The following is an 11,706-nucleotide window of genomic DNA, read 5'->3' as shown; positions in this document are numbered from 1 at the left end:
TGTCTCAAAGATGGACAAACTTAATCTTGGATGGCCGGAGGATAAGGAAAATTTCAGCAAACCTTAATTTTTGGGTGACCTATTCCTTAAGCAACAAATTATAATATAATATTGCAATATTTCTAATAAGAGGGCATCGCAGTCCCAGCTCCCTTGGTGCCTATGCAAGCTAGAAAGTTCTCTAAATTACAAGTACACAAATAATAAACATATAAATAAATAAATGAATAAAAGTAAAATTTGTATTGTCATACATTTTGTATTATTTGAACTTTTCTATAATTTTTGTCTTCTTATACAAAGCACCATGAGAAGCTTAATGTAATTTGTAATAAATCTAGATGTGGAACACGGGTGGTTTGGTTTTTGTTTAGCAAGCAAAGGGACCAGTGTTCAAATCCCAATCTAATATATGATTTTTAATAATCCCTGAAAATCACTTTGCATTTTTGTTGTAAAGAAAACTGCTTTTATATTCTAGGAATAAGTGAGGGAGAGCTGATGATAACAACATCAAAAATGTATAGTTTATAGTAGAAGGTGCAAGTTTGTTTTTTTGTTTTTGTTTTTTTTAAAGCTGCAGAAAAGCCCCTTAGTGAAAAATCAGAGCCTCTTTACATGCACATATCTGAAAATCACTGAACTCACCAGTATGAAAGTAAAACACCCTTAAAATCTTTTGCCAGGCCCTTTTGCCTGATGCTGCAGCATCAGAGTGAGAATTGAGATTGATGGGGTGAGTGGTAGTTAGACTATAGGTTGAAGTGTCAAACCTTGCAGTCACTACCCCAGTCACATGGACATCTCTCTCAACTCATTACACATTTTATCTGAGCCACCGGGACATAAAGCAGAACCCCTGTCCACTCAGAACGCTCTACTGGCTCAGCAGAAGGGACAGGAAATCATTACAGTCAAAACGTCTTTGCAGAAGGTCACTTAAATCAGGGAAATGAAATTAGTCACCTTGAAGAGCAGTGGGACCTTGTGCGGCGGTGGGAAGCAAGGTTTAGATGCACTGAAAAGTCTTTTTTACAAACCCTTTCTGCTAACTGGATTCTGCACCCTTTATAAAGATAGTTCTAATGGGAACTGAAGTGTGATGTCTCATTCGTGGCTGACGGCAGAGCTGGATGTGGTTGTAACTGCTGCCAGTTGTAATGCCACAGATAAAGAAACCTGGCACAATGCATGGACAGACTGGTCAAGATCTGATACTTCAGTCTGTATTAAACAAGTCAATACAATAATCTTAACATGTTTCTGATGGCAAATGTAACAAAAGTGACTCAGAGAGCCTAGAAGTTGAAAGTCTGGCACTCTTCTAATTGATAGTATCTGCAACAACAACTAAATGGGTCAAAGGTGAAAAAGGTAAACTTTTATTTCGTTTTATTGAAAACATTGTGTCTTTGTAAAACACTTGCATTATGCATTGAAAGAATTTGGTTCGTCACCTTATTATGTAATCAGAAAGACCAGAGTGGTATCCATCATCTAATAGGCTTCTATTATAGGAAACTTTAGTTCAGCCATTTTCAGCAAAAGTATTAATTTTCTTTTTCATTTGGTCATTAGTGTGCTCATACAAATGTCAGCGACACTGTAGCTTCCCACTGTATTTATAGACTCCAGGAGGAGATTCTGAATGGTTATATATAGATCATTATGTGATTTAAATTATGCAAAGAATGGTGACCGATGTTCTTAATCTATCATGTTACATTATTATGTCTCATTTGGTTTGCATGAAATCTGGAGGGGAGAGTTATGCAAGTTTCCTCCTTTTCCTCCCATCTTCCTCTTTTTAATCAATTCATGTCATTTTACGGATTCAAAACATGCATGCTTAAGCTACAAGTGCACAGTCATCTAAAATATAACAAGGACATTTTTTTTTTTACGCCGAATGTATTTAGGTTTTTATATTTGTCAGCATATTTTATCTACGTTCTCAGAAAGTCTGCTCACTTGAGATTCTCAACCTACCAGTCGCATTGAATGAATGTTTAGTAAAAGTGAATGAACACTGAAGAAAAGTGAATGATCCTTGTGTTAATGTAGCTACATGAAAGTTAAAAAGAAACATTTAAACCAGGGTTGCCAGGTTTTCATAGCAAAACCCGACCAATTGCCTTTCAAAACTAGACCAATCGCTCTTCATGGGAAATTTTCCAGTAAATAACGCATTTTGTGGGGTAAAATACATGTTTTTCGGAGGGGTTCTCCTGATAATAGTCACATTCCAGGGGCTACATGTCACATTATTGGGGTCGTGGACATGAAAACATCAAGCGGAAAGAGTGTTAAAGTAGCCCAATTCCGTGGGGAAACCATGCTCTTGACAACACTGATTAAAACTCATTCTGTACAGGCATAGTTTACACAAAAATGGAAGTTCTGTCATTGTTTGCTCACCCTCGTGTTGTTCCAAACCTGTACAGTACGTTTTTTGGCCATACAATGGAAGTCATTGGGTTCCAGTGATGTTTTGAACCTCATTCACTTAGATTACATTCTTCAAAATATCTTCTTTTGTGTGTAAATGATGTCAGATTTCTTAATTTGGGTGACTATCCCTTTAAAGAATTTGACTGCATAACAGCATAACATCAAGAGAACAAGACTTTTTATCAATACTGCTCAATTGTGCATTGTGTATTCCCTTACAACTGCAAATATCCGTAGCAATGTCACATATTAATTGGGAGTGAACAAATTCTGAAATAGGAACCATCTGCATTCATTTGAGAGGGGATGTATGATGTCAGTGGAAATGCTTGTGTGCGCATAATTCCCAATGGTTTGTGAACAGGCAGCTAACAACAGTCCATTGTATCCAGAGACTCATTGTGTGTGCACTGTGAAGGCAGTTTAAAATGGTTTGACTTTATTACACAGGGCAAGTCCCGGTGATAAAGAGCCAAGCTGGTCACAGGATATTATTTAGGGCTTATTAGCTGAATGCAGCAGGGTGTTACGGAACGACAAGCTGTGCTCTCCACCATCCTGCCCGTGTCCCTATACTTCACTGGATAATTCTATCATCACAAATGCTTTCCCTCACTGTGTTTGTACGTCTCCTAAGGAAAAATAAAACAAATACAATGGATTGGATTTTACCCATGCTATAAAGATATGGGGAGAAAGAAATGCGATGGCGCCACTGGCTTGTTTTTAGATTTCGGCTGTAACACAAGGCACCAATTAGGACTGAAATTATTTCTGATTTCTCGAGGCTATTCAACAGTGACTTTCAGAAAACTGTGTGCTTGTTTGATTTCATGAAATAATACGCTAAATGAAAGGGCACATTTAGAGAACAAAGCCAATATGCATAAAGCTAAAGCACATTCATGGGATGTTTGTGCTAGTTCTATCTGGATTAAAATAGAGATAAGTTCTTTTCTAAATGGCAGTGTGGGCTACTGTAGGTCCAGCGGTCTATTTGTCCTCACTGTGGACACTCACTCTGGTGCCCTGAGGGCAGATGCCCACAGCCATCAGTTGAGTTTTGCGTAGGGCCATAACTCGCTCCCCCAGGCTAAATTTCAGCAGCAGTGGCGTACACAACAAAACATTACCAGCCAGCAACTTTGCTGCCAAGTTTAATATGATTCCTTATTGATAGAATGTTCTAGGATTTAGAAATCCAGATTAGCAGATTGCTATTGTTCTGTCATCTATCTATCTATCTATCTATCTATCTATCTATCTATCTATCTATCTATCTATCTATCTATCTATCTATCTATCTATCTATCTATCTATCTATCTATCTATCTATCTATCTATCTATCTATCTATCTATCTATCTATCTATCTATCTATCTATCTATCTATCTGTCTGTCTGTCTGTCTGTCTGTCTGTCTGTCTGTCTGTCTGTCTGTTTGTCTGTCTGTCTGTCTGTCTGTCTGTCTGTCTATAATCTAGCTGACACATAGATAACAGAAGCCAGTGAGAATGAAGGAAGGGGTGTACTGACAGGCAACTCTAAGTTAGCTAGCATAGCAAATGGCTAGAACTTTGCGACCGTCTTGTATAATTCACAGCGAGGAGAACAAATGCAGGTGGGCATTGTTAATATTTCAGTGGATTGTAGGAACCTTGAACATGCCTTGCATACCTGAGGTAAATAGTGATTTCTGTCAGGAACAGTCCTGTCGAACGTCCACTGTTTCCAACGCCCAATCACTCACCCTTGTGATTTATTTAAGAGCCTGTGGTACGGGGGAGATTAAACGCCTTGGGAGTCCTCCACAGCACCTCACAAAGACACAGCTTACACAAACAACTCGGCAGCCAAGACCGGAGATACCCACGAGTGTTTGCTGATATCCCAACACCTGGAGCAGAATCTCTAAGTCTGAAACGCATGTGGGAAAAGTCCACAGACCGCAGAGAATAAGAAAGCAAATGTGTTCTTGTCCAGATCTGCAACAATGATTGGGAGTGTGTAAATAAACCAAAGCTCTGAGAGGTACGAACTGCAAGATGCCAACTCAGAGAGCCTGTAGATAAGACACAATGATAAAAAATAACCTTTTGAGTTGAGTTTTTTTGCATTTATCTACCCATCCATCCATTCATTTAATAGCTCACTGCCCTGGAAATATACATTTCCAACAGTTTAACAATTTTTAATTTAATTTTAACTTTGATCATCACAGCAAAAATCAATATGTGCAATTACATAAATAGATCTTACCAATTACACCTCCTGCTAACATACTAAATGGATTCCTTTTATTTCTTCTTGTTTTCTTCACAGGCTCAATCTGATTGCTTATGAAAGATGGGGCTTTGTTTGTAGAGTGGGCCCAGTCGTGTATTCAGGCTGCTATAAGGAGCCGTCTTGTAAGAACCCTCTCAGCTCTGGTTCACTCAAGAGAGTCATGTTCTTTGCAAAGACATCTGAGGGTCACTGATTTTATTTATCAGACCTTTATGGTTAGGTTCATGGAAAGCAGCTTCAATGAGTTTAAGTTCAGTCTTTCCTTGAGAGAGGTTTGTCTTTCACTGTACTCTGGTATGTATTAGTAGTGTATGGTGCCAGACATAACAAGAGATTCATATAAGGCTTTATCAATGGACCTCAGTAGTTGGGATAACTTTGTACTTTCCTTTGTCTTGTGTAAAATGTAACCACTTATTCACCATTATTATTATTATTTTTTGAATAATGTATTGTGCTTTCTTACCCAAGTGTTAATGAATAAAGTATTGAACCTTTAAAACATTAACAAGATAAAAGTCTCTTCAGAAAATGTAAAACTTAAAACCGCTCAGTTCATGGATTAGTTATCTCTATGAATATTTCGAAGCATCAAAGTGGTAATTGCATATACTGCCAATGAAGGGACAGAAATCTCTAAAACTTATTTTAAAATATCTTCATTTGTTTTCCGAAGATTAATAAAAGTCTTATGGGTTTGGTAGGACATGAGAGTGAGTAAATGATGGCAGAATTTTCATTTTTGGGTGAACTATCCCTTTAAATAGACCTAATCATGCATCATAAGAGCTATCCCAAATTAATAGGTTTCCTGTTAAATGCCTTGAAGTTTGTCCAGTGTATGTGAGTAGAATTTGAATAAACCACATCCAGACAAGTAGAAAAAAATTAAGTAATAATTTCCCCTTGGTAGGAGATTCCTTCTGAGAACCATTTTTCTTTTTTATACTTTAACTTGGACGTGCAGGTAGGAGTAGATTTTGATTTCTGATCACAAAAAGAACAAGCAATGTCTCAGAGATTCAGTTTTTTTCATCTTCTGCTCCATCTGGCTTGTGTCTACCTTATTAGCACCTGCCTGTTAATTGGTGATGTTCTGATAGTGTCCAATACGAGCACAGTGGGACACGAGCCTTTGGAGGTAAAAATAGATGCACAGATTTCCCCTCACGCTGGCAGACCATAAACCAAACACCACAAAATTATCTGATGCTTAATTGGCACTCCACAATGCTGCTCTTGCTGGGCTTTTTTTTCTCCCATTTGGGTAATCAGGTTTTTATGTTGGAAAAAAATAAAAAATAAATCTTAATCAGTATTCCACTGCAATATCCTTGAAACAAGATCCATTTACTTGAGAAGCATAAGTGGCTAAAACAACAAGATTTGGTTTTAGAGAATATCTTAAATTAAGTATTTTTACCCCACTGTCAAAATGTTTTTTTGGTTTAAGCATTAGACCAAATATTAACACTTAAAACATACTGAATAGAATAGAATATAATACAATAGAATACAATACAATACTAATCAATTGTTCTGAAAATATGATGATTTTTTTTTTCTTCTTTTTTTTGTGTGTGCTCAAGACTGTCAGTGTGTTGTCCTTCCATGCTGATTAGAGCCCAGTGGGGAATATCTATTCTGTAAATACCTTCTAACCATGAACCACCACAGCGAAACAAAGGAAAGTGGTTTCTTGAATTGGTCTCACAGCTAATGATCGTTCTTTTGTATGTGTGTTGATTGTTATTTTTCAGGTCTCAGGGTGTATGTGTTGGCACAATTCTCTTTTCAGATGAATCTGTGGAATTCTTGTTTACTGAGCAAGTGAAGAATTTGGATACAACTTCAGTACGTGATGATGAAAACAAAGATAGCTGTCATCACATGTCATGTATAAACACAGCCTCATTCCACAACTCGTCTGTTCACAATGCCTGTTCACAACTCGTCACATATTGAGGCTTGTTCAGGACACTTTGGTGGTGCTTTTTGATGCACAGGGTACCCCTTTAGCGCAATTGTTCGACTTGCAGGGTCCTCCATTGCTTTTCGTAATGCAAAAGGCTTATCATCATGATTAAATTATTTATTGGGCAATAATATTGCCATTATTACATATATGTTGGGGTGTGAATTTTCAATGTAAACAGTCACAACAGTTTTATTTTACACTATTTACACATTTATGAGCAGGTAACCCAACCCCTGCCCCTAAACCTACCATCTGTCAATAAGACACAATATATAACAGGCAGATACTACTACCGTCATAATTTATGCAATAAAATATTAATATTAATTGTTTAGAGGAAACCAATTGATTTGTGAGAGTAATAGATACAATTGGCATCTCAGTCCGCCATGAAGCTCTTCATGTGTGCTGTGTGCGCAAATAAAAAAAAAAATTCCACCAAAAGAAGCCTTACGTCAGCCATTGGCTCTTGTGTGTCTCCTGACTGACTGCAACATGTGCTACGAGACTATCTTTTTGAATGAGATGTGATGTGAGCATGTTAATGGATCGGGATCATTTAAGCGATTATAACCTAATGTTTTACTCTCTTCTTCGCCTAAATGTATTGTATGGCTTGGAATGCAATGTTTTTATACTGCCTGTTTATGGTTGTTTTTTGCAATAAATATCTGTGACTGTACTTTTATTTGCCAGTTTTTTTTTTTTTTTAATATATATTGTTTAGAAGTGGGTAGGTTTAGGGTAGGGGTGGGGTTACGTGCTCCAAGTATACATTTATATACAATTATTAATATTTAATACAAATGCATGAAAACCATTAAATTAAGACAAACAACCGAAAACATGCCAAGGTGTCCTGACCAAGTGTCAATATATGACGAGTTGGGAGTGAGACTGTGTTGAGACTGTGTTGTGTTGTATAGGGTTAAATGGAGGAAGGTGCTCTCTTTATGAACAGTGTTAATTTTGGTTTTGAACTTTTAAGGTTCGCTAATTTAGTAACATCTAACACATATTAGATTGTTTTTTTATTTTATTTTATTATTTTTATTTTATTTACAAGTAAGGTGTACATTTTCAAAACTCTTAGTACAAAACTTTAAATGATTTCATTGTAGGTGGGTATATTTTCAATCCACATAATTATTGTTTCAGAACACAAGATTGTGATATGTATTGATAACATTTGAATTAATTACCAGAACACAACAGTATGATCTTCTTTCAATTTAGTACTTTTAACAATCAGTTTATTCAAGAGCAAACAATGCAAGAAACATGTTTCAAGTCAACTTTGTTGCTGAAATAGTCAATAATCCGCCTGCTGAATCTTGTCATGTTAAGAAAATACACTTGCATTATCTGACTTCCATATCTCACATAAAATCAATAATGTTTGCTAAAGTATTTATCCAGTGTCTTATCAAAAGTTGTGATGAAGGTGTCACTGTGCCATATCCCTGAATCTATATTCTAGCTGAATTTTGATATAATATAAGGTAATGCTTAAATGTACAGTATCCCATGGCATAATATAATGTAAAATGCTGTATTTGTAGCCATCTGTCTCCCTTCTTCTGATACATCTCCTGCTCACAAATAACAAAACATACAGTTATCATCTTAAAATGATAATAAATTGCAATAATAAATTGCAATCACATTCTAGAATATAATATTATAAATATATAGATGCACCATATGATTAAATGATTAACTATTTAGATGAGTTAGATTAAATAATAGACAAATGTATTAAAGAAATTTGATAGTAGTAGGCAATTACTGTGAATGAAACATTTATATAACTAAAACACTTATTTTATATAGACTAAACACTTTTTTTTTTATCTAACACCACAAATCTAAAAACATTAATGTGTCTACAAATCCTTCATTAACAAATACAATATAATGTAAAACAACTATTTCAGAGAAACAAAATTAAATCAGTTAATTCTTTCAAATAACCATATCTCAGAAATATTAATATTCAGGTTAAATAACAGAATTAAAAAGAACATAGCCTTTAAAAGATTTGTTGAAATGAGGTCTGAGGTACAGATAAAAAAAAAAAAAAAAAATCATATATTCATATGTATTGATTGTACTAAATTAACCTGCTAATTCAGCAACCCTATATGTAAGTTAATTATACAGTAAAATCACAGCTACACTGACAATGAGAAACATGATGGCTTAGGATGTTGCCAGTATTTTCCTCATGGGTCTAACATGTGAACTTAATGTGTCATTTAATCAAGTAACAATGTAATTCAATTTATTACTGGATGCCAAGTCAGTACCTGCAGGTCTTCGGTAAAATTGATTAATGGGTTCAAGTGTGAACGAAAGGGTGAGCTGTTTTCTTTATCAGTATTTTTGTTTTCCAGGAAAAAAAAAAAAAAAAAAAATATATATATATATATATATATATATATATATAAAATAAACATATACTTTCTACTTCATAGTTCATCTTGAAAAGTATCTACCAAAAATGTGACTTCACAACACATTTACTTCCAAGGCCAACTTGTGCAGTTTCACCGGGCCCCTCGTGCATGGACCAATTGAGTCCCGTGTCAGCTAAGAACGGCCCTGTTTACTGCTAACAGGTCTAATTCTAAAATGCAACTTGCCTTAAATCTGTATTTTGATTTTCATTTAGCTTACAAAGCTAAATAATGTCTTTTCTCTGACTTATTTATCAACTCATCTGTCAGTTTGAAACAGATTGCAGCCATAATCAATGTTCAGTAAAATGCAGATTTCAACAAACTGCTGTTGTCTAATGTGCGCCTCACTACGAGAGTAAAATATCAAGGCACTTCCACATTGATCCTGCTGGAATCGATCCTCAGCCAGAGCATCACATTAATTTCTCAGAAGGGTTTTATTTTTGAATAGGCCAGCGTGACAGTGGGCAGATTGGCAGGCGGTGCTGCCCGCAGGCCTGGCGCTGATGGAGAGCCACAGACGATGGTCAGGCAGGTGACAGGTTCAGTCCTGCTGTCAGCACTTAGGATTTCCCTATAGGCGCACGAATTCCAACAGCAGCTGAGGAGAGAAGTGAGACGCACACACATTTTAAAATATGTTTGTATGGGAGTGTGATTTCATTAAACTTTAACAGTCTTCTTTTGTTTAACTGATTTCTAGGTTCACCTCCGGAGGCGACTTAGTGTGTTTACGTACGTCTGTTGCATTGCTCATCAGTTTCATCCATTTATTGAGGTGTTACCTCATGCACTGTGTTTAATATTGTTTCGCAAGTCTTAGTTATTTTGTAGTAATGCTGCATTTTATATTTGAGGCAAGCGGTTAGCAGATCACCAGGGTTCTGTTCTGATTCTATTACTCTTATCTTCAGTTTATATATATATATATAGTTTACAAATCATGAAATATGGTGAAAGTGTCTGCCCCGTAATCACAGTCTTTATGGAGACAAGGACTAAACGTGGTTATTGTTTTAGTACCAGTGTTCATTACAGCTGTAAACTGTATAGATATATTGGGAGTTTAACAATTATGTACTGTAGGTAGAGACATGTTCTTTCAATGAACTCTGTTGTTAAAAATACTGCATTTGTACAATGTCTATAGTAACAAATCATTCTCAATCAGGCCAAAAAAGCAAACTGAGAGTAACATATTTTTTTTTATTCAACTGAAAGAGAAATTTTGACTGACTACTGGACAGGTTGTTTCCTCAAATGTTAATGTGCTTGCTGCTTCACTGCTATAACTGAATCAAACCACCAATAGGCCACAGTGATTGTGACTTCCCCTTCTAGTTTCATCCTTTCAGCAGACTTATCACATGTCCTCACCCTTAACTGATCCAACCAAACAAGATTCAGCAGGTGGATTGGAATCAACATGAGCCACCCAGGAAAAATCAGCTTGAGCTGTGTTATCAAATGTTTTCAGGACATCCTTCATTGTCCAAAGTGATTTGCTTTCCCGCTGTTACACTCATGCTTGAACAACCAGTTTCTTCCCTTTGCAGAAGCCACCATCTCTCGGCTCTGAAATTATCTCAGGCTTTCCAGACATGTTTCAGGACCACTGAGCAAAGTCTCTTCCTTCGTTGCCAGTCCATCCCCTTCCAATCAGCTCAGAGGCTGTGCTTTAGATGGGCAAACAGTGATGTGCAATTTTAATTAAAGCGAGATCAGGTGCCGATGTCTGTGCAAACACACAGGTTTTCTTTTTTATTTTCCAATCATTTCCGAGTGTGTAAAAACATTCAGAGGATGTTGATTTTGTTTAAATTGTGTGTTATCGAATCAAGGAAGATATGGAAGAGACTAACAGTGCAAAAGAATTTTTCAAAACACCATATTTTAATACATTTGTCTACAGCTGCTGGGTCGCCACCCAAAAGTTGGTTGCAGGTTGGGGGGGAGGGGACTATGCAAATGCAAATATAAAAATAAATACCACTGCCAGGTTTTAAAAAGGAGGATGTTTCCTATATAATTTGTTGACGTCCTTATTTTCAAGTGAAACAGATATTCAACGAGGGCAGGTTTTGATTTGGTGGTGAAATTGAGCTTTAATATAGACATTTTTTAATATATATATATATATTTTATTACATATACAGTACATGGCTAAAATGTTCAAAATAAGATCTATAACATGCATTAAGAATATAGAACATTTCATTTCATGCCAACTGTTTCATGCAATTCACTACAACCATTATTTTCTGTGCTGTAATGCATTCACATATGTACTTAATTATCTCTATATGATATTTAATTTTTTCTTTAATAGAAATGTGTATATGTGTCATATGAAGATAACCAATGTGCATCCTTTTCCTTTGACTTCTCCTTACTCTGTGAGTTCAACTTGAGGACAATACTGAAAAAAGGCCAGATCTCATAATCCATCCGTGAACATTTATCACCATAGATAAAGAAGAGGAAGAAAAAATCATAAAACACACTGTATTCAAGAGGAATAGCCTGCTGT

This window comes from Carassius auratus, chromosome 24 (genome assembly GCF_003368295.1).
Source record: "Carassius auratus strain Wakin chromosome 24, ASM336829v1, whole genome shotgun sequence".
Lineage (NCBI taxonomy): Eukaryota > Metazoa > Chordata > Actinopteri > Cypriniformes > Cyprinidae > Carassius > Carassius auratus.
Note: the sequence above shows the minus strand (reverse complement) of the source record.